At 30.6% G+C, this 24846-nt stretch overlaps 1 protein-coding gene across 1 annotated transcript in view; it reads right to left on the bottom strand.

Moving 5' to 3' along the window:
• Nucleotides 1-24846, bottom strand: part of LOC145319483 (uncharacterized) — a 231080-nt gene that overhangs the window by 151674 nt on the left and 54560 nt on the right. The gene's annotated exons all lie outside the window — the stretch shown is intronic.

Below are 24846 nucleotides of genomic sequence, written 5' to 3'. Positions count from 1 at the left end.
AGGATTATAGGAAGTACTTAAAATATTAGAGATAAAAATCTATAAATGTAGGTAAATATGTTGTTTAAGTTTTCCTTTCGGCAAAAACTACTCAAAATCAAACATAATAAATCACAATATTTGAGTTTTTAATTACTGTTGTTTCCTAAAATTACTATATTATGTCATTATCTACAGGGAGCAAGGGAACATTGGACTTGCAATCAAACAGGTCCCCAAAGTTTTAGAAAGTTGGACTAAAAACTTTGAAGGCTTCTATTAAATTTCATTTTTATTAGAATTTCAAAATTGTATTCTGTGTTTCACTAGGCACTTTTAGGGAAACCAGGGAACAAAAGGGACAATGGCTGATAGATTTATGTACATCTCCAATAATGATACGCAAAATTACCCCTTCCGTATAAAAAAATAGTAGTAGAAACGTTTAGAAACTCAACTTTAAGAACTAACCAATCAAAATTCAAGAAAAGTCCCCAAAGATGTCAAGCTAATGAATAAGAAAATTTTATTCAAAACTTTGGGGAAGAATATAAAAAAAACAGTCTAATGTCCACTCACTCCTTGACGGAAACCGCCGAGATTTTAATAAATAAAAATATCTGAAGAACATGCCCCTATTCCTGAAACTAATAATAAACCACCATTTTAGCAACTAAAAACAAATCTGAACCACGCAAACTTAATCATGTTTCCTTAAAACGGAATGACAAACATTTTTATGTTTAATTCCTCACCATCTAATTGTTAGTAGCGCAGCTTCTCCATAACTGCGGTTTTACATTTGTCCGTATTATACATGATAGTATTACTGCATAAAAGTTTATTTTTTTAGTTTTCACATAAAAACCAGTTTGTCTCCAATTTTTAAATGTCGAATATATTGGTTTCTTTTTTGTATCTATCTAATTTTTTGAATTTTAGATTTGAGAAATGGCAAATATTTTTTGCTAAGTTACAATATTTGCAATTTTGAAAGCTCACTAAGAATGATAAAGATAGCGTGGGCGGGGTCTATGATGGCATGATGTGTATAAAACAGGCACAATTACTACAATTTAAACCATTTTAAGCAGCAGGAGACCCCGGGTTTTATTTATTTGTTTGTATAAATTTTTGTTGCCAATTACATTACCAAAAAATATTTGCTTTAATTCTAAAGCCAGAACATGATATCAAAAGTGTTAATTTAAAATTTGGTGAATGAAAAATAAAAGTCTGTCATCAATTTTATAATTAAAAAAGAACAGTAAATAAGCATACAGAAATTTTGTAGAAAATTTTCATAAATATTTAATCAAATGAAAAATCTACAATATTAAAAATAAAAAAATGAGATAAATAGAGGGTTTAGAGGGGAAAAGAACACAAATTTTCGGGTAGCTCTGCTACAAAAAAAAATTAATTACATTGTATAAATATTTCAAATTAAAATAAATGTATATTTCTATTACTTTGGTTTAAAAACAAATGTCTTTTTTCCTTGGTTATTTACATTTGGAAAAATTTAACAGCGCATTTAATTTTAATATGAAAAATAAACAAGCCCAACTCATTTTGATTGTTTGTTTATAGATTTGCAAAATAACTTGGACAATATCATGTTTATAAAAAGCGCAGCAATAACATTTTAAAAATAAATAAATAATATAGATACAATAAGTTCACTAAACTTTAGCTTAAGGAGACCATAAATGCTGTCATAATGTAGTAAAAGTTTTTTGTCAGAATCTTAAGATATCAAAAACTACTCTATTTTTGATAAGCTTTACATAGACCCTTTGATGATTAAAGGCTATTTTAGTCCTTCTCTGCCACTTCTAATACAGAGCCCTAAATGCTAGGGGCGCAACCTCTAGTAAGAACTAAGGCCATGAGATATTGACATTTATTTAAATTAACCAGCTGCACAACATTAACATAAATTACCTTGATATTTTGAATGTTTTATTTTTTTATTCGATAGCATAATAGGTTTTTTTTGTAAATTTCTTAACCTGAGTTTAAATGATTTTAAAAGTCACTTTGCCCTGTTTCTTTCTCATATAATTAACAATTAAAAATTCATATCATGGTGCTAAACAAATATAGTAACGATTAAATAGGAAGCATAACCATTTTAAATTCTTTTAATAAAATAAATAAATACAAAAATGTCAACATGAATAAAAGTAGAGCTTTATATTCAAACAGACTTTTTAATATATTTTATTTCTCAGATATTTTTACATGTGTCAAAGAAGTGTTATTTGGAGATTCAAGTAAATCTTTTTTTTAAATTCCCCAAAATGATTAATATTTTAATTTTTATCTTACATATTTTAAATGTTTATTTTTTATTCTTCAGGCAAATAATAATAAGCTACCCATGGAGTATAAATCGAATTGTACCCAAAATTTTTTAATTGCTGTTATATTTGAATTATCAGAAACTTTAGGGAGTTTTATCAAATCCTGATTGGTTGGCTCAGCTTTAACACTGTCCAAACGTTTCAACCAGTAATTTAATTTAAACTGCAAATTTTGTTTTTATCATTGTAGATGTAAATCTATATATCGTCTAATGTCTTATCCCCTTAGATCAATGTCAGCTATAGCTTTAAATTTTTTGCAAGAAATATTCACAAGTAAGTGGTTAGAAATATTATATTCCTTATCTTTAAATATATATATATATATATTAATAACTTATAGAGTGGCTGCGCTGCTAATAAAAAGTATAAGATATATGAAGTATACATTTACACATGTAACTTCAAATCATTCTACTTTTTTCAAGGGTTGAAGGGGAAATAAATGTTAAGTTTTAAATACTTTTTTCTAGCAAAAAGTATTTAAATTGTACAAATAAATTAAGATTTTATATAACTTTTATCCTATTGTATGGTTTTTGTCTGAACAGATTTGGTTTGTTATTTTAGGTAAGCTTTACATAGGTCCTGTGATGGGATTAGGCTATTTCGCAGACTTGTAAATTATTAAACATTACCATACAATTAAAGAGACGTTGAATTAAATAAAAAAAAACTTGGTAATACAGTCGATAAAGCCCAGCTATAGCAGAGCTAAGATTTTAAAAATTCATATTTTTAAATGCAATTACCATTCCTTAAATGGATGACTTTGGCTATATGACAAAATGGTTGATAAGGCTTAGCTTGTAAATTGCTTCCTCTATAACATATTTTTTTGCAAAAATTTCACACAAAAATGTTGTTCAGCAACACTCACATGGGCGTGCACATTAGAGAGATAAGACCCCCCCCCCCCCCTGGAATTGTTTTATATCTTTTTTCCATATAGAAAAGTTTTTCAGAGGAATAAAGGTTCCATAAGGAGATAATACATATTTTCTAAGGTAAGTTTCCCCCCCCCCACACCTCCCTCTAATGAGGTATATTTTGAGGTGGAACAAAACAATTTAGGGTACTTCCCACTCTTCTAGGAAAAATGATATGCACGTCCTTGAATACTCATGAAGCTTTCTGTTTCCCAAGGTTTCAGCTTTAAATTTTGACATTGATGTCTCTCATATTCTTTGTAGGGAAGGTTATGCTTAATATTTGATTGGCTTAGCTATAGAATAGGGTCAGGTAACTGATTTTACACCAGTTCGTATTGTAGCGACTATTTCCTTGTGATATGTAGTTGAAATTAATTATTTCTCTTTTAAGAATTAGCATACCTAAATTTACTCTCGTACATTTTAATAAATCTAAAGAATTCTAAATAATTAAAATCAAACTTAATTAATATGTATTTCAGTATTATAATATTCACTAGCGGCTACGCCCCCTAGAAGCATCTAGGGGCACTTAATGTAGGAGGGGGAATAGTCGACCTCATCCTATTTAAAATTTGAGTTTCAAAAGAGAAAAAAAATATTTTTTAGGGGGGGGGGAGGGGGTGAAGACACCCTTCCCAAAAATAGTTAAAAACCTACCCAGGACCTATAAGAAGCTTTACTGTAAAGGAGAACAATATCGGTTTGGCGGTTAGCGAGATCCTTCGGGACAGACAAAAAACGCTTACTACTTTATATAATAGGATAAAGCTGAGCTACTCTAAAACTAAGCCATGCTTGCATGTATGTATGTTTCGATAGTTCACCTAGCATACATTCTTTTTCTAGCCATTTGAATTTAAACTTGAATGCTTCTTGACAAAATCATTATCTTAAATTTAAATTCTTGGAAAAAAAGAGAAAAAATAAATTCATGGTGCATCCCAGGTTGTGGGTGGCAGTTTTGGTGTTGTGCTATTTGTGATAGCCATTTTTTTAGTTTAAGTCTTGCACTTTTGCAAACAAAAATATGGCGACGTTTTTACAATGTTGCAAAAGAGAAGTATTGATAAAAGCTATCAAAGAAAAGTAATATACCATACATACAAATACTAAAATCTGCTTATGAAACATGTTTTGCTTGTGTGGATGGATTACCGATAACAGCTGCGATGCCAATTTTTTTTTTAATGTTTTCCGTTTCGTATGCACACTTATTTGTATTATGATGATTCATGTCTGTATGGTTTCTAACACTTCCGTTGGGGCGGGAGTCAGAAATCTAAAGGGATATGACAATGGCAGAAAATTTTGATATAAATCCCCAATAACAACACAAAAAATTACCCCTACTCTAGATTACAATTAGTGGTTAAAACGTTTGAACATTCAAATTAATAAACCAAAATTCAGTAAAACTCCCTAAAGTTGTTAAGCTAACGAACAAGAAAACGTTTTTGTAAAACATTGGGGACTAGTGTAATAAACAGCTATCACCACTTTTGTTTAAGGCGGCTATATATATTATATAGTCGACAAAAAAAATTTATGTCCACATATAATGCTTTTAGGTTTGCAAGGTGAGGATTAGTTATTTATCGCATTGTATTATTCCGCGGATATTAAAAGGAAAAACTATAAGATTATACCAGTTTTGTTAAGCGTAAGCAGCCGAAAGCCACAGATAACAAAGCTGTTATTACTTTTATTTTAATATTCGTAGAAAATTGTCTGTAATATGATGCTATATATGATTTTTCAGAACCGGTTCTAATCAACCGGATATCGGTTTTGAAGCCATACTGGAAAACATATCATCATTAAGTTTTAGAAAAAAAGTAAATCTTATGTGTGATTATATATTTTGGAATGATGATAAAAAAATATAAATCTTTCCTAAAAAGACGTGTTTTAGGTCTTGGATTATTTTTCTTTTGGAGGATTTTTTTCTTTCAACTAAAAGTAAACAAAACTGACCAATACCATATTTAAATAAAACTCTAAAAGTTTATGGGGTTGAATTTTTTGTTAATTTAACTAAGGTACTAAGTAAAAGCATTTAGAACTAGCATACTAATTGTTTATGCTTGTATGATGTCTTCTTCAAATGTTTAATAGCCTTTTAAATCTTTTATACCCTTTGAAAGCAAAACTTTTCTGGTTTAAGGGTTGTCCTGTCTAGAAGCTTATTTTGTATCATGTGACAGAGAGAGAGATGACAATGGACTGTTTTTACACTAATTCCCAAAGTTTAATAATAACGTTTTCTTATTAGTTGGCTTAACAATTTTATGGACTTTAGTGAATTTTGATTAGTTGGTTCGCCAGGTTGAGTGTCAAAACATTTCAATTAATAATTATAATTTACAGAAGAGGGGATTTTGTGTATCATAATTGAGGATGTACATCAATTTATCGGCCATTGTCTTATTCCTTAAGATCCCTGGATTTTTACATTCTTGTTTATTTTTATGTTTCCCAAAATAAGGAGGAAATTGTATTAATGCTTAGTGAGCCTGAAAATAGAAAAAAAAACAATAGCAATAAAAATGATGTGATTTAAAAATAAGGTAACATAAATCTGATTTATTTTAGATAAAAGTAGACAAATAATCAAACAGGACAGACAAATAAATTGATACACAATCAACTATTGAAATGGTACAACGAATTGTACGATTTTTTCCAATTATGGTACCCAATACCTTAACTTTACCAAACGATGGACTGTAAATAACACTGGTACCCAAAGTGCCTCAAAACTTTGTCCTTAGCTTATGATTCCTGGTATTATGTTATGCAAATTTATCTTGTGGTTTTAAGATCTTAATAGACGCGTTTACATCCAGCTACTTAGCAGGAAGGAAGGAGACAATGGGCTGTTTATTTGTTCTAGTCCCCAAAGTTTTTAACAACTTTGGGGACTTTTAAAGAATTTTGATTGGTTGATTCATAATGTTTGAGAGTTCTGCCAATAATTGTAATTTACAGGTGAGGGAATTATGTCTATCATCATTGCGGATGTATATCAATTTATCGGCCAGTGTCTTATCCCTTTAGATCCCTGACTTCTTAGTATGAGTTACTATATTTACAGTTTGTATACAGTCCATTACTTTTTAGTTTTATTGCTGAGTTACTAATGACTTATTTCATACATTCGAGTCAGGAAGGGCTGACACAATGGCCGATAAATTGATGCACTGCACATCCCCTATGATAATAAACAAAATTACCCCTATTATAGATAAAATTAGTGGTTGAAACGTTTGAACGCTCAACTTAATGAGCCAACCAATCAAATAGTCCCCAAAGTTGTTAAGCCTACATATAAGACAACGTATTGTAAACCTTTGGAGACTAGTATATTAAACAGCTCATTGTCCCCTATCTTTCTACATTTTAGTATAATCTTCTGCGGATATAAAAATAAAAAATATAATTTTTGTAACCTCCAAGAACCAAAGATCCGAGCTTACAAAACTAGTAATTATTTTATGGTTTTTATTTTAATTTTCTTGGAAAATTGTCTGTTATACGATGCTATACGTGATTTCTCAGTATGGCTGAGAGAGTACCAGTTCTAGTCCTTCGGATATTAATTAGTTTCGAAACCACACTGAAATATTTTTGATAAAATTGACAAAAGTTAACATATCTAATATAAAATTATGTTATATAATTTAATTAAACTAATGTTAATGTTCTTGAACATAGTAGATAAAAAAGTTTCACAGTTTAAATAATATAATTCTACTACTTCCTTATGTATGTTTTTGTGATCTAATTAAGAGAATATAAAATGACAAAACACAAGAGATATTAAGCTACACATGATTAATTTTATATCTATACAATACCACTGCAAATTTTAAAATTGCAAAATAAAAATTGCAATATTCTTTAGAATTTATTTTTTATTTATTGTGCCCTTCAAGATTTTGAAAAAAGGCTATTTGGTTTCCGCGGATATTGAAATAAGAAATTATAATGAATTAGTTTTGTTAGAACTCTATGGAATAAGTACCTGGACAACAAAACTGTTGTTAATTATATTTCAATATTCGTCAAAAATTATCTCTTATACGATGATATACAAGATTTTTTTTAAGTATGGAGAACATTTTGTAATCAAGCGGATATTTATCGGTTTCGAAGAAATACTGGAAAAATTAATCTTTCCGTCTTGTAACAATTACTATAACTTGTCAGTTTCTTATTACTTAAACATTGGCGATATTCAGGGCTGCTTTTTGAAAATGTCGTTTCATAAAATAAAGTCCGTTCATAAGTTTAATCTTAAGATCTAATCTAAATTTTTAATAAATGTTTTAGTAAGAAAACAAACAAACATATTTTGATGCTTCTTTTGGATTAGATTATGAGTAGTACTGTTTAGGTAAAGTTAGGTTTGCTTAGATCAGGGGTTGTGCTGGTTATGGATTTCGTCTGGCAGAAGCTTGACCAATCAAACACTTTAGGAACATACTAGCGGCTACGCCCCTAGAGGCCTCTAGTGGCATTTAAATGTATTTTTTTATTTTAAATATCTAATTTGAGAAATAATTTGTATATGTTATCAGCTGTTAAATCCATGTCTCTACGCAGCGCGACTACGCTAGCGACACTGTGCGGCGGAAATATTTCTATTTTTTTCGATTTTATTGTGCTTTCTCTTGAGAGGGTGGTGGTACCCTCCCCCAAAATAGTTATAAACCTTCCCGGGACCTATGAGAAGCTACCCTGTTAAGGAGAACCCGATCGGTTCAGCGGTTAGCGAGATCCTTCGGTACAAACACAGACACACAAACACACAGACATCCTGTTACTTTAGTATAAGGATTTTATGGGTGGACAGAGGAGTAAAAAACTTACCACCCCTACCCCTTTAACGTCCCTAAACATAATCAGTTTTTATAGAGTTTTTGACAAAAATTCTCCAAAAAAATATTTACAAAATGCGCCTTTGTATCCCAATGTGTGAGAAAAAGGATTATAAATGATTATATTAATGGATAACTATTAGTCGGTGTATAATTTAAAGACAATCAACACCGTTTTTGCCCCTTCATTAAAGTCTTAATTTACATTGGCTTTTTTATTAGAACAAGATTCTTTTTGTATTGATTTTACGGTATGGCTTCGAAACAGATTAATATCCGCTGGATTTGAACCGGTTCTCAGGTATACTGAAAAGTCATGTATAGAATCGTATTACAGACAAATAACCACATTTATTAACATAAAAATCATAGACATGATAATTTTTTGTAAGCCTGGGCCTTCGGCCCCTCGGGGCTAACAAAACTTTTCATTTTTATATCCGCGGAAAGCTGAAAACGATGAGATAATTAACTATTACAAATGTCATTTTAGTTTGCCAAATAGGAAATTTTCATTAATATTTTTATTTTACTTTAATATGCTTTATTTATAAATAGACACAACGAACTTCCTTAAACGTTTTTTTTTGTTTAAAATAAATTGAAAATAATTTTTGTAGCTTATCTAAAAAATAAATATTTTTGGTCATAACATTTGATTAGGCGATTTCACTCAAAGTGCATTGTCGAGCAAAGAACCACACCCTCTTCTTTTGAAATTTTAAAATAAAATTATAGGGTGGAGGGGGGGTGTGTAGTTTTGCATGTTTTTGTGTTTTACTTTAGGTGAAGTTATTTATTTTATTACAAATGTCCCCTGACAGGCCTGATCCATACTTGGAAATTGCTGGTAGCCTTTGATTGCTTAAACTCATTAGAACGAGCATGATATGCGTAATAATAGGCAAACCAAAAACTAAATCTAATTGAACACTACAAGGCAGACTGAAAAATATGTGCTTACAATTAAACAAGGATGACAACATCCATAAAAGCGAAGCTCTGAAATGGAAGGACAAACGGACATTAAGACTTGCATAATGTCAGAACTGAATAATCAGAATGCGAATGTATAAGAGTCAAAGCAAAATTGTAAGTAAATTTGTTGAAAAACTGCTTGATACAGGATAATGATTATAGACATACTTACATTTTTAGGACTTGATTATAGAGTTGCTTTGCTTTTAATATTGTACTTTGTTGTCCTAGGAATCAGTATACCAAAAATCAGACCAATCAGATAATTAGGTCACATACAAATTTGTTGTTAAAAATGTAAAAAAATCAACATGTTTAAAATGGACGTACGGACATTCTGGTAATGATTATAGAGTTGCTACGCTTTCTAACTCGTACCTAACTATTATAGGAATCACCATACAAAATTTGAAATCGATAGGACAATTATAACATGCCTAAATTAACGAAAAAAGCTATTTAAAAAAGTAAAAAAATCAACATGTTTTAAATGGACGTACGGACATTTTGGTAATGATTATAGAGTTGCTACGCGTTCTAAATCGTACCTAACTATTACAGGAATCACCATGCAAAATTTGAAATCGATAGGACAATTATAACATGCCTAAATTAACGAAAAAAGCTATTTAAAAAAGTTAAAAAATCAACATGTTTAAAATGGACGTACAGACATTTTGGTAATGATTATAGAGTTGCTACGCTTTCTAAATCGTACCTAACTACTAAAGGAATCACCATGCAAAATTTGAAATCGATAGGACAATTCTAACATGTCTAAATTAACGAAAAAAGCTATCCGTTACGGACGTACGGACGTACGGACGTACGGACGGACGGACGGACGGACGTACGGACGGACCGACCCTAATTATAGAAAAGCTTCGCTTTTAAAAAGAAATCAACAGTATAATATAGTTTAACAGTTGAGGTTGATTTTGTTAAGCAATTCTTTTTTAAAGTTATCCATAGAAGATGAATGATAATATGGCCAAAAATCTATATAGTATCAAATCATTTTACAGCTGTTTTTTTATACTTTAATGAAAAAGATACAACTAATCGGTGGTAAAAATCTATAGCATCCTTTTAAACAACTATTAAAATCTGAAAGTTTACCAAAATCTGTGTTTAAGCATTTTTTTTGCTATTTTGTACTATGATTTTTGACAGTATCATAAAAATATACAGACACTAATTTCTCAACTAATTGTATGAGATTCAAGTGTAGACATTCCCTAGAAACAACCAAAAAAACAAAATTTTAAATATGTTAGATAGATTAAAAGCTTCATTGAAAAGTAACACAATAAAAACTAAAAAATGTTATAACTTTGAATTTAGTAGGTTTTTTTTTTATCAAATAATTTCTCTTAGACATCCATCTAAGACTAAAATACATTTTTTAAAACCAACTAGAACCCAGGGATCTAAAGGGATAAGACAATGGCCGATAAATTAATGTACATCCCCAATGATGATACACTCAACTCAATAAACCAACCAATTAAAATTCACTACAATCCCCAAAGATGTTAAGCCAACGAATAAGAAACGTTGTTATAAAACTTTGAGGAATAGTATAATAAACAGCCCTAGAACCCCTTTGTTGTTAAGTGTTACGCAGCAACTCAAAAGTAGACAAACATCCTACTATTTTTTTGTAAGGATATATTCTAGAACCCTACACATGATCGTTGTATTATAGCTATTTGTTTAATTGTCTAACATATAATTTTGCATAGAAAGGCAACACTTATTCAAATTTTGCGCTCCCATTGCAAAAAATTCGCACAGACAACGTCTGCTAATGTGCAAAAAGAAAAGAAAAATAGATAGATAAATAATTTCAAAGATTTTTTCATGGGTAAATTACGCACAATTAAAAAAAATAAATATTTTTAGTTTTATTTTGGGTGAATTTAACGAATGTATACAGAAGTAGCTAACATATAGAAACATTACAAATTTTCTTTTTATAAAGTATTCAAATATTTTGGTAGGCTTTTTAAATTGATAAAACTTATTTTTAATAATTTTTCTCTTATTCATTCGAATCCGGTGGATAGGAACCGGTTCTCATCCATACGAAAAAACTATGTCTAGCATCGTATTATATCCAGCTTTCTACGAATATAACAATGTACAATCATAAGATTAAAACCAGTTTTTTTAGCCGGTGCCTTCGGCACCATGGGGCTAAACAAACTAGTTTTAATCTTATAATTGTACATTCTATATCCGCGGAAAGCCGTTTATAATACGATGCGAGAAATAACTATTCTCGTATTCATTCGAATCCGGTGAATAGGAACCGGTTCTCATCCATACGAAAAAACTATGTCTAGCATCATATTATTATTCTATATATCTGCGGAAAGCTGTTTATAATACGATGCGAGAAATAACTATTAAAACATCTTTTTTCTTATTATCCATCTTTGTTCTTCCACTTTGGCTTCCGAAATAATTGCGTTAGTTCAGACTCATCAAATTATTTTTTTAATACTTTTATGGCGTAATCCTTTTATTTACAGTAATAATGTTTTTTTTTTATTTTGACTAAATGAACCCGAACCGATTGAGTTATTTCTTTCAGTTAATCCTCCCAAAATCCTTTTTACATTCTATTTATTTTATAAAGTCTTAAGGTGGCTTTAGGCTTTTTTTATGCTGCATCCCTTTGATTAACTTGAAGAAAAGTAATGAGACAGGTTAGTGTATTAACTCTTTACTAAAATTTTGTGTAAGCCTTCTTAAAGAAAATAATTTGAATGACAGTCTAATGCATTAACTCCTTTATCATAATTTAGTGTAAGCCCACTTGACCTTCACTTGCTTATCCTTCCCCTACTTTCAGGGATTAAAGGATGGGAAAATGGGTGAAAAAATTTGTTTGTCAGAATATTATCTATTCCATTTTTTAAGGGAGGCAGAGATAGGATAATGGACAAAATAATAAAAAAGGGCGCAAGATTATAGGGCAATGTAACACAGTAAAGACTTTCAGACAAAGGTCGTGTAATTAAAGGGTTGGGTGTTTGATCATATTATCATACAAATCAATAAGCAAGAGATGCGATCTTGTGGAGTATCCCATACTCTGTAAGCCAACATAGGTAAAAAAAATCAAATTTGACTGTGATTGTTTACATGAAGGAAGAGGACATTTGGCTGTTACAATAGTCCCCAAAGTTTTATAACAACGTTTTCTTATCTATTGGCTTATCAACTTTGAGACTTTATTGAATTTTGATTGGTTAGTTCCTTAAGTTGAGTGTTTAAACGTTCCAGCTACTAGTTAACATCTATTCAAGGGGTAATTTTGTGTAACATCATTGTGGATGTACATCAATTTATCAGCTATGGTCTTTAGATCCCTGGATTGTTATCCCATCTTACAGGCAGCTATCTTTTTTTCCTCCTGTCTTAAACATTTTTTTGCATTCCTTGATATAATAAATGCGCCAAGTTAAAAGCTAACAACATATTGTCTCCCTTATTTGGATTAAGGAGAATCTTGTAGATATCAAACAAATTACCCTTTGTTTTAATGAATCGTGGATAAATCAAATGATGCTGAATGAACTTTCAATAGATACTGAGGAAAATTATTATTTTTGAGTGGTGGGTGGGGGTTTAAAATAATAGGGATAGGTATTTGTTTTAAGATCAGAGCATACATACGTACAGAAGGAAATCCTGTTACTATAGTTCTTAGTAAGGTTTTTTTTTAAATCAAAATATCTCTTAAATGTCTGATTTAATATTTTTAGAGCTCTGTAATTGTCTTTGGATGTATTTTTCTGATTCTATTTATCTGATTTTTAGAATATTACTTCCTATTACTACACAGTACAATGTTATAAGCAAAGCATCTCTATAATCAAGTTCCAAAAATGTGTGTAGGTCCTTCAAAAGTATCCTGTATTTAAGAAGTTTTGCAATTAAAATTTTGTTTAGACTTATGCATCAATATTATGCTTATTCGGTTCTTACACTCTTCAAGTGTTAATGTTTGTTTGTCCCACCATTTTAGAGCTTCACTTTTATGGATGTTGTCATCCTTGTTAGGTCATAAATCCAAATAGTTTTACAAAACAAATATCCAGAGTGAGGGAAGTAAATCGTGTAGGAACATATTCTGTCTATAAAGAATGTAAGGAGTGGCTGAGACTCTACATAATCACACATTAGCTAAGCTAAAATATATTACAATATCAGTCATAATAAAAAGCAGGTACCTAAAGGGATAAGAATGGTCGATAAATTGATGATACACAAAAATACCCTTACTATAACTTAAAATGTTTGGACACTTTACTTAATAAACCAACCAATCAAATTCAAAAATAGTCCCCAAAGTTGATTTCCTATCGTAAAATAAAATGTTAATATAAAACTTTGGGGACTATTGTACTAAACAGCCCAATGTCCCCTTCCTCCCTGATTACAATATCAGTCATAATAAAAAGGGTGTAAAATTTATAATAACATATTATAAACAAAAATGTTGGAAGGAAAAATATCCTTAAACTTTAAAAAAAATATTAATACTATCACATTATAAAAAGTAGTAAGCGATGTTTGAAGCTTAAGATTTCAATAACCACTGAACCGATTGAACTTTTCTTTTGAGTCAGGATCGTATCATAGACACTTTCCCATTGCTACATTATTACAATTAGGGGTAGCCTTAAACAAATACAACTCATAAAAATGTACAGTTAGGACTTTCATACAGTGGTCGTGCAATTTACGAGTTGGTTGCTTTATTTTTCAAAGGCCCAGGATGTATTAAAATATGTTGCTTTTTTTAAAACGTATTATTAAACACCTAAACAACCTTTCTTCCCATTATTTTCTTATTATTTTCTTATTTTCTATCCATTGTTTTGGGGCTATAACCCTTTCTCCAAGGGGTTTTATACCTACGGGGCGACATTCATTTTAACTTAACCTAAAACTAACAGAAAAAAATACGTAAAATATCTTTTAGTTACTTTGCTGCCACGCTTTTAGTAAAATAAAACTCAAGCTTTTTTATGCCACACCATTCTGTAAGTTTTACCAGGCAGGATATTGGAATAATTACTGAAGTAACAACCTCAAGGATTAATTAGGTTAGGTAAAAAAAACAGAAAAAAGTGTAAAAAAAATTAAGGACAGCTTATTCTTTCACGTTTTACCTCCCAATAAAGTTAAGGTTTTATTTAAACACATAGGCACAGTGGTAGGACAATGGCAGATAAATTATGCTACCTGGCAATTTAAATGTTAGTAGTATTGGATATAGTGGAAATGATTAAAATGAGAAAAATTTAACCACAATTGTCTGATCCCTCCCAACTAAAATGTCATTGAATATTTGACCAAATTTTGCATAAACAGTGTAAACAATGAATTATGAACATGTTGTTAGTTAATAGTTATATGCATAGCCTTCTTACTCTTATATCAGAACAATCTTATTAAAATTACATAAATTTAAGGGTGGCGAATTGATAAGTATGGAAGCAGATTATATTTTCTAAGAAAAACAAGGATGACAACATCCATAAGTAGCGAAGCACAAAAAAATGTGGATGGGAATACGTAGAAGTAGATTTAAAGTGTATTTATTAAAATCAAGAATAGATTTATTGTAGAAAATAAACACGAAACCTTGTTTTATTTTGCATGATGAAAACGGTTAAGGTAAATTACATACTAGATGCACATAACAATGGGAAAAAATACTTTGAAACTGTTAATGCAAAAAAGTTTTAAAATTGAACCAAAAATACCAAAGATATGGGGAAATGTGTCAAACATGTAAAAATAGCCAAAAACCTGCTAAAAGGTAGTTTGGCCGCCATTGTTTCTTTACTTAAAACGCCAGAAATTTAATTTTAATATCTTTAACTGAAAAAATTTTGAAAATTAGACCATACACACCAAAGATATGGGGGAAAATGTGAAAAATATAAAAATAGCCAAAAACCTGCAAAAAGGGAGTCTGACCGTCATTGTTGTTTTCTTCAAATGACAGGAAATTTAATTTTGATATCTATAAGTGAAAAAATTTCGAAAATTGGACTATAAACACCAAAGATATGGGGAAAAATGTAAAAAATATAAAAATAGCCAAAAACCTGCAAAAAGGAAGTCTGACCGTCATTGTTGTTTTCTTCAAATGACGGCAAATTTAATTTTGATATCTTTAGCTGAAAAAATTTTGAAAATCGGACCACAAACACCCAAGTTATGAGGATAATTTGAAAAAATATAAAAATAGCCTAAAACCTGCTAAAAGGCGGTCCGACCGCCATTGATGTTTTATAGTTAATTGTGCTCCTTAATAATAGGAATGTTGTTAAAAAATTTCAGCTCTCTATCTTTTATAGGAGCCGAGAAAATCACGTTTCCCCCAATTCATTAATTACGGACAGACGGACGGACGGACAGACGGACGGACAGACGGACGGACGGACATTGTGAATTATAGAGTAGCTTCGCTACTAAAAAGACGTAATACAATACAAATGACCAACTATAGACCAATATACAAATTACTATTGGTTAATTACAATGTATACTGGTCTATCATTGGTCATTTTTATTGTATGACGTCATTTTTTATTAGATACTATAAGCTGCTTAAAAAAAGATTAAAAGATTGAAAAATAATATAGTAATGATTCATACTATTGTGTGCTATGCTTATTAAAATTAAACAATACATCTTGAAGCTAAAAGCTGCAGTAGTCTGATTCTGACTAAAATATATTAGTTCAAGTTTTATATGTTTTTTTATGTGTTTTATATGAATTAAAGGAAGTCGTTAAAAACAGTATTATGAAAAGTTAGTAAAATGGGTGTTTATGTTAATATTTAACTCTTTTGTTAGCGATGTTTATTAAACCTTACATTGAAATAAATTTTTAAAAAATTATATTATAGTTTAGATATGATAGAAACGTTCAATTGATTTAAAACCCATATACCAATGACTGAAGCATACCAGTACATAATGATCAGTTACTAAACCCCAAATATCAGGGATCTGAAGGGATTAGACAATGGTCGATAAATTCATGTACATCCCCTAAGATGATATACTAAATAACCCCTTTTGTAGATTACAATTAATGGTTGAAACGTAATAAACTGACCAATCCAGATTATATAGAAGTCCCCAAAGTTTATAAGCCCATAAATAAGAAAATATTATTATAAAACTTTTGGGACTAATGTAATAAACAGCCCAATGCCAATCCCTCCCTGCCAAATATACAGTTACCAATAATTTCTACCTATCTTTAAATGTTAATTACTTTTTGGTTTCCAGACATCCGTAGATTTTAAAGTAAGACAATATACAAGAAAATTTGTAAATGATTTAAATTAGAATGCAGTAAGTAGCGCATCAACAACAAACAAGAAACAGCGTATAGTATGTAATACAATACAAATGACCAATGATAGGCTAGTATACATTATACCCTTGGTCAATTACTAAGTATACCGGCCTATCATTGGTCATTTGTATTGGATGACGTCATTTTCATTGTACACTATATGCTGTTTCGTAGCGCAGCAACAACAAACACGATGTATTTTTTTTATAAAAAAGAAGAGTAAACTGAAATAATATATTGTATACATATACAATTCTTTAACATTTTTAGTAAAGATTAAAAAAAAACAGTTACTTTTTAGCTTTTAATTGTGTTTCTAAAAGCATCAAGATCAAATTACTTTTGAATTTTAATTTTACCATCTAATGTCCTATCCCTCATGATTACAGCAATGACATACCATAATGGGTAATGTGCAGGAGCCAGGGATAAGACAATGAACTATTATAAATTGATGAACTTTATGAAGAACAAAATTACCCCTTCTTTAGATTATAATAGCTTGTGGAAAAGTAATAGTTTGTACTAATAAATTAAGATTTAATAAGAGTACCCAAAGTTTTAGGGCAAACAAATGAGAATGAGTATTTATAAAACTTTGGGTACTAGTATAATCTACAGTCCAATATCCCCATCCCCGTCTTGATAATATAGATAGATCATTTAAATGAAATCATCACAGCGCTTGGGAACCTTAATATCAGAACGTTTATTCAAAGTAACAAAGAAGAAATTATGAGAGTAATGCCTAAATGTCAAACTTAGCCGCAAAGGAAAGCAAGAGAATAGTAATTTATCGCATCTTATTAAAAAAAACTATTTTCCGCGTATATAAAAATGTACACCTATGAGATTAAAACTAGTTTTGTTAGCGCCGAAATGCTGAAGGCACGGCCTAACAAAACTGGTTTTGATATTATTATAGTACATTTTTATATATTCGCAGAAAACTGGATAGAATTGGATACAACACATGATTTTTATATTTGGCTTAAAACCGGTTCTAATCCAGCGGATATTAATCGGTTTTAAAGCCATTCTTGAATGAATAATTCAAAAAAATAGTGAAAAATATTTTTAATGGCGTTTATAAATTTACATAAAAAGATATAGATAGAAAATGTTTTAATCAAAGCTAGAAGAAAAAATAAATCTTATACGCATTTATATTTAAATTTTTTAACAGCAATATAAGAACAATACGTAACTGTGTGTATGTATAACAAAAATAAGAGGATGATTTCTGATTTAATGAGTTATTGATTACTCCCTATTTGTCACAGTCAGGGAGGGAAGGGTCATTGGACTGTATATAAACTATTCCTCAAATTTTAAATCACACTATCTCATTATTTTACAAAAAAAACTTTAAAAATCTTAGTTAATAGTTTCAAACTAGCATGTTAAAACTTTTTTAAAAAATAATTTTGTCTACACCAGGGTTCATTTGCTTATCATCATTGGAGATGCGAATCAGTTTATCCTCTAATGACTTATCCCTTAAAATCTCAGATTTGTTATTGGTTGCGCAGCCACTCCTAAACTATAGTAGTCACCCATCAAACATACATATGTAATTTTCTTGTTTCTTAATTAAAAAATGATTTCTTATCATAAAACTGGTTCAATGGGGAGGTAGGTCGTTTGGAAATAGACTAAAACCACACTCCTGGGACCTATCTGAAGCTTGCCCACTTATAAGTCATATAACAATTTATTAGATTATAATTTCAGAGGTACTTTGGACATAAATTGTTCTTGTTACTTAAGTATGTAAGCACAAATATGTAATAATACAAATTATCTATAACTTAAAGTTTTAGTAATATTTATATAGGATATGTGAATTAATTCCTTGCAATCTGTAATTATATGTGCATTATTTTTGAAGATAGAACAATGGCTAATTAAATAGATAATCTACAGCCTTTAAACAATGTGAGTTACCAAAGTCAGCATTTTACAACACTAATAAATTGTATAATCGAAAGGAAACGAAGTTGCGGGTTTCGTCGTATTATCACATTAGCATTTAAAGGGTTATTTTAGATTAGGTAAATGTTAATGATTGCGTTGCTAGTTTAGAAAATAGGCCCTGCAGTGTTAGAGCCCCCCGCATGGGCTAGATATATGAGAAAAGCTACTATGAAAATACCACGAAACCCTCATCTTCGTTTAATTTCCATGATCCAATAATTCTTTATTTATCATCTATAGCCTTATTTCCGTTTATCCGTTATTTAACGGTTATTTTGTAATATTTAAAAGAAAAACATATATATCTATAATAAATACAACGTAGAACGATGTCTGTCTGTCTGTCTGTTTATATCAAAGGATCTCGCTAACCGCTGAATCGATCGGATTTTTCTTAACAGGGTAGCTTCTCATAGGTTTGGGGAAGGCTTATAACTATTTTGGGGAGGGGTACCACCACCCTCTCAAGAGAAATCACAAAAAAATCGAAATTTTTTAAATATTTCTGGAGACTTGAACGCAAACTCTCTTAACATGTATAATATCGTGTGAAATAAAAAAATCACTAGAGGCCTCTAGGGGCTTAGCCGGTAGTATATACTTGTAAATGAAAAGGTCATTTACCATTCTTGTATGCAATTTTTCAAACAGATTTTAATCTTAATTCTATGTGTTTGTTTTTTAAATTATAAGTGGTGAAAATGATAAAATCCTACCAAAATCTTTATAGCTTTTTAGCACACTATTTTTAGGTGAATTTTGATCTAAATTGTTATTTAACTATCCTCATATAGAAATAACAAGATATCTCTCGATATGGTTCTCCTTTACAATGTAGCTCCTGCGAAGGTTGATAACTATTTTAAGGGAGGGTACCACTACCCTCCTAATAGAAATCGTCCACAAAAAATGACTACCCCCTCCAAAGAAAATTTTATCTTACATACACTAGTGGTTTTGATCTGGGTTACAGCCCAAAGGGAGGCTTTTTTTTCCCTTTTTAATATTTGTTATAGTTAATATTGTTCGTTTTAAAAGAACACTAAATTTAAACTTTTGTAAATTTGCTAGTTCATTTATCAAATTATAAAATGTGTAACTAAAATTGCATACTAGAAAACTATACAAATCATATGTTTATACTTTTCAACCAAGAATTATTTACATTAATATAAAAATACAGTACTATTAGAACACAAGTGGCTACGCCCCTAAAGGCCTTCTCTTGTGAGGGTGGTAGTACCCTCCCCCAAAAGAGTCATGAACCTTCCCAGGACCTATGGGAAGTTACCATGTAAAGGAGAAACATATCGGTTACGCGGTTTGTGAGATCCTTCGCTTTAGACAAAAAAAACTTACTACTTTATATAATAGGATAAGATTATTGATAAACTAGATGTACGTGTAGTATTCTAACATGCTTAGAAATTGAAAAAAAACGTCTAACGTAAACTCGTCTAAAAAGCAGTTAAGAAACAAGCAGTGTGGCTATTATTAATGCCTTATAGCATAGGGAATCTACACTAATAATAGAGACCTTATTTTAACATCATTTAAGAAAATCTACTTTATGTTAATCTTCAGGACATACTAACGGTTCGACCCTAGTTATAAAGTAGAATATTCTTTATACTTTACTCTCGATGCTAATTTACTGGAATATAAAAACACCTTTGAAAAAAAAACTAGGCAACAGAAAGATTTGACGTGGCCTGCACTAAATCATGATTTTATCAGGTGTTAAAAGGCGAGCACATTAACCCAGCAGGATAAGTTGACCCTGCGGGGCTCCAGACTCTAATTTCAACATTTGTTTATTGTGGTATCCTTTCCCATTATATAATGTAGTAAGGTTTTTTGTTTGTTTGTCTTTTCTCTAACAACTGATTAGATTGAGTTCATGGGGGAGCTCATTTATAGATTACAATTAGTGGTTCCAATGTTTGGACACTTAATTTAATGAACCAGACAATCAAAATTCAATAAAATTCCCTAAAGTTGTTAAGCCAACGAATAAACTTTTGGAACTAATAACAGCTCTATTTCCCCTCCCTCCTTGGCTTTATATATCAGGTTAAAATTAAAATTAGTTGGAAAAGGGGTCAAAAAGATCTTAATAGGACTCTATGTTTTGTAAAGCTAAGATGAAAAGTAGATGATGATAGTTTCATGCAGTTTAAACCCTTTACACTTTTTTTCAGATTTTTTACATTATTTTTTTTTTAAATCTTCGAAAATAATAATAAATGTTATTATTTAAAAAATGTTATTGTAAATACAAACAGTGGCGTGCAGAGAGTTTTCCAAGAGGGGTGGGCTAAGCGTACAACAAAATTTTATATCCTACTTAAATCAAAATTAAAGGTTGAAGGTTTGTGAGGGCTTTAGGGGATGGTGGCTGTATTACAATCTATCTTAGTGTTAGGGAGGAGGATACACCCCCATAAGTCGTGAGGGGGACATTTGGGGGGTGTATCCAGCTCCCCTTAACTTTACCAGGCTCTGATTACAAATCTATTATCCTTTTAAATTACTTAGTACATAGCATTATTGTTTTTCCCTATTCTATAGCAGTGTGTACCCGTCAGAACATTGTACGTTACGTTATTCTTTTTATCTATTATATGAATTCAAAAATCGATTTAAAAATCGAATATGCTAAATTTTGTGTTTATTGATTGACATTCCCACACCCAAAAACACACAACTCTTTAGTGCATAAAACGTTACTGTTCCTTTTACAAATAAATTATTGTCAGGTTGATATTGCTACGCTACTTATAAGCATATTATATTGAATATGTCTATTGAACGCCAGAAAAAAAATGAGCGGCTTTATTGCCTTTATCATGTAAAATGCTTTCACCACGGATAAACAGATGAGAAATAGTAATTTAAAACTTAAAATCCCCTCCCCCCCAAAAAAATATACATATTAATGATAGTTAAATTCAAAGTTTGTTTTTAGGAACTTTAAGAATCCTCTAGAGATTCAAACGCTTGTAATGGGATGTAATACTCTAAATCTAAAGTGTATATTAGGTTAAGTAATATTCATCACAAAGCCAAACCTTTGATTTCAAGACCTTTGTCAGGAAGTCCTAACTTGGCCAAGATATTTCCCCTGCTTTTGCTATCACTGTCACGCCTAACATCAGTAGGGACCATTTTAACGCCTATGGTATGACGCAACATAATCGAGACTCGAACCCGACAACTACCAGGCATGCTATTATTTATTCCATCGCCGCGGGTGTTTCAGCTCGAGTAGAAATTGTTTTATTCGTGATAAAATTGCCAAAGCCATAATTTTAATCCGTTTATGCAACTCTTACTTACAACATTTTACCTCTTCCGTTCAGCATAAATATTACATGAACTGTCGTATAGAGGAAACAGAAACCATCACCCTTATTTTTTAATATATTGAAAAAAAAAGGGGGGAGTCATATTTTTTCCTTTGTCTAACGCCTGTTGAAGGCTCTAGACCTTTGGGACATATATCTGTGGTGTCTATACCTTCGGTGCCTTAGCCCTGCTGGGCTACAAATGTATCCAATATAACCTAAACTATAGAAGCAATAAAGAAACAAACGAAAATCTATAACCCCCCTCCACACGTTTCAACCAAATATTGGTTGAAACGTTTGAACGCTCAATTTAATTAACCAACCAATCAACATTCCCTAAAGTCCCCAAAGTTGCTAAACCAACGAATAAGAGAACGTTATTATAGGACTTTGGGGACTATTGTAATAAACAGCTCAGTGTCCCCACTTTCTCTGATAAATAGACTTTAGTGAATCCATCCGTCCTGTCCGCCGCTCACGCTCCCGACATTACAAAAGGACAGACAGCTGGCGCTGCAAAAAAAAACATGCTTAAGTTAAATTCAAATTAAATACTTAAATAATGATGAATTGAAAATAATAAAATTTCAAGCATTCTTTAGTTATTTTAAACTTTTATTAAAACCTATTTTTAATTTGGCAATTCTAATCACTTATAAAATATATACTAAAATCAAAGATAAAGTTAATTAACAAAATATCTTATTTTGATATCATAAGTGATACTTAATCTGCTTTAAAAATCCAAAAGGCGTCCATTAAATTCTACAAAAAAATTCTTAAACTCTTAAGTAGCTAAGCTACTTTATATTTTACTTTGCATGTTCGTCCGAACGTCCGTCAGTCCACAACGCTACGAAGCAAATTTCCTCAGCTACTTATTTCCAACAAGCATCCAGTGATCAACTTACTTGGTCCATCGGTAATGCTACAAAAGTCATATAATTGAAAAATTAGATTCACACACAATATGAATAGCAAGATGGCTTAATAGTTTGCTAGTTTGTATGAATACTACATATTTGAAAAGGTTAGCTAATATCTTGTTCTACAACTATATCGGTCTGACTTTATTTGGCTTATAAATAACACAACATCTGCGATTATAGCCTGGTTTATTAAGCCTTAATAATACAAAGAAAAAAGAATGTAATCTTTAAGAAAGAAGATATATGCAATTCAATTATTTAAGTGTTCAACGGAATCATAATTTTTCTACGATGTAGTTTTCAAAACTTGTAGACTTGTACATTGGCTTGTACTATATTCAATTTTGAAATTGTCCGTTGTTCGTTGTTGTGTTTTACTATGGTTCTCTTATTTCAGAAGTAAAAAAGTATATGTTTTTTCTAGAGCTAAGCCCCTAACATTTAGGGACTGTGTATTCGAAGAAAAAGGAAGAGGGCAGAAAAGAATTTAATTTTAAAGCATTTTAGCTGATCACTATCCTACGGCCTATATAAGGCTTTCCTAAAATTGAGATATAATCTTTTTAAGAAGTTAACGAGATCCTAATGGAAAAAAACACCTTACTACTTTATATGATAGGATAATTAATGAAATTATACATATATATAATAAGAAATCTCAAAATACTAAGAAACTCAGAAAATTGTGTAATGCGTGTAAAGATTTCACGACAATTTTATAGAGTAGTAAGGTTATTTTCGTCTGTCGCTTAAGATTGCGATAACTACTTAACCGATTGAGTTCTCAATTTTAAAGAAACCTTAGATATGTCCGTGAAGGCTGTTCTATTTTTATGTTTAAGCCCTCGGATGGTTTTAGGCTATTTTTTACCCCCTCCTTAACCCCTTCGCATTAAGACCCTAGATGCAAAGGGCACAACCACTTGTAAATAGATATACGTGGATATAATGACAGGGGAAAATTTGTCGTCAATTTCGATTGCTAATATGGGCCTCGTTAATTTATCCGTTCGTTCATCCAGTATGATGGGAGGGGTTGGGGTGGAAAGGGGTTTCATTTTATAGCCAGCTGCGAGTATCAATTTATTAGAGTATATGAAAATATGATGCAATATCCAAACAACAATACATCGATTATTATGTAAGATATACTATTAATTTCATAAAAAGTCCATTTGTTATAGAGATAGAATAATGGACGCTAAATCCCCAATGATTAAAAACAAATTTGCCCCTAAGCATAAACCTCTTTGTACCAATTTTTATGCTCTAACAATTTTTATTATAATTTTTCTTTTTATGATATTGTTTGTCTGTGTGGCAGTGGCCCGCCCGGGTTTTTATTTAATGACATACCAGTTGGATGTTTTTGTTAATTGATTTTCTTCATACTGCTATTTTGACAAGGATAATTATGTCCATAAGAAGCGCAGTAGTTTCAAGCTTACACCGTTTTAGAATTTAAGATACAGCATTTTACCAAAGTATCAGCATTTTTAGGTAGGTCATGATTTTTTTTCTAAATGCTTTATTGTGACAAAAAAAAAATGAAATCATTTTTCACATATTAATAAAGACAGCTTTCCGCAGATATTTAATTTTTATAAGATTGAAACCAGTTTTGTTAGCTCTAGAGAACCAAAGGCCAGTGATAAAAAATGGTTATTAAATTTATGTTTTTTTATTTTGATATTCGTGGAAAAATGGCTGTAATACAATGCTATACATAATTTTTCAGTATGGTCGAGAACCCGTTCTAATCCAGTAGATATTAATCGGTTTCGAGGTCATACTGGAAAGATATATTCTTGTAGTTATTATACTGGATGGATATTTTGAAATAAAATATTAAAATCTCTTACATCGACTGACCAAATAATATTATATTTAGGATATATACAGACACGGATAGGTTTTAAGCTATTTTACAGAATTATTAGTCAACCTACTACAGAAAATCACCAGTCAAATGATTTTATGGTAATTGACGTTTATCATTTTGGTACTTTTTATTAATATCTCTTTTACTTATTCATAACAATTATTTAA

The sequence above is a fragment of the Acartia tonsa genome, chromosome 5 (assembly GCF_053477335.1).
Source record: "Acartia tonsa isolate MP-2025a chromosome 5, ASM5347733v1, whole genome shotgun sequence".
In the NCBI taxonomy this organism is placed as follows: Eukaryota; Metazoa; Arthropoda; class Copepoda; order Calanoida; family Acartiidae; genus Acartia; species Acartia tonsa.
Note: the sequence above shows the minus strand (reverse complement) of the source record. Positions and strands in the feature narration are given on the sequence as shown.